This window comes from Etheostoma spectabile, chromosome 15 (assembly GCF_008692095.1).
Source record: "Etheostoma spectabile isolate EspeVRDwgs_2016 chromosome 15, UIUC_Espe_1.0, whole genome shotgun sequence".
NCBI lineage: Eukaryota > Metazoa > Chordata > Actinopteri > Perciformes > Percidae > Etheostoma > Etheostoma spectabile.
In genome coordinates, this window is record NC_045747.1 from 26,638,269 (window position 1) to 26,638,526 (window position 258).

Consider the following 258-nt stretch of genomic DNA (forward strand, 5'->3'; position numbering starts at 1 on the left):
ATACAGATAATTCATGTGGTAAACAGACACAGATACATATACAGATAATGCTGTACTTGCTCATCCCTAATAGAGATCATATTTTATTGGATTTCAGTTCTAAACAAATAAATTCAATTTCTAACTATACTTTTCAGATTCCGTTTTTCAATGCAATTATTCCAATTAAACAACACAATTTCAAATTATGTGATTCAAATTTAGTTTTTCCAATGCAATTATTCAAGTTTAGCAATTCAAATATAAATGATTCAAATT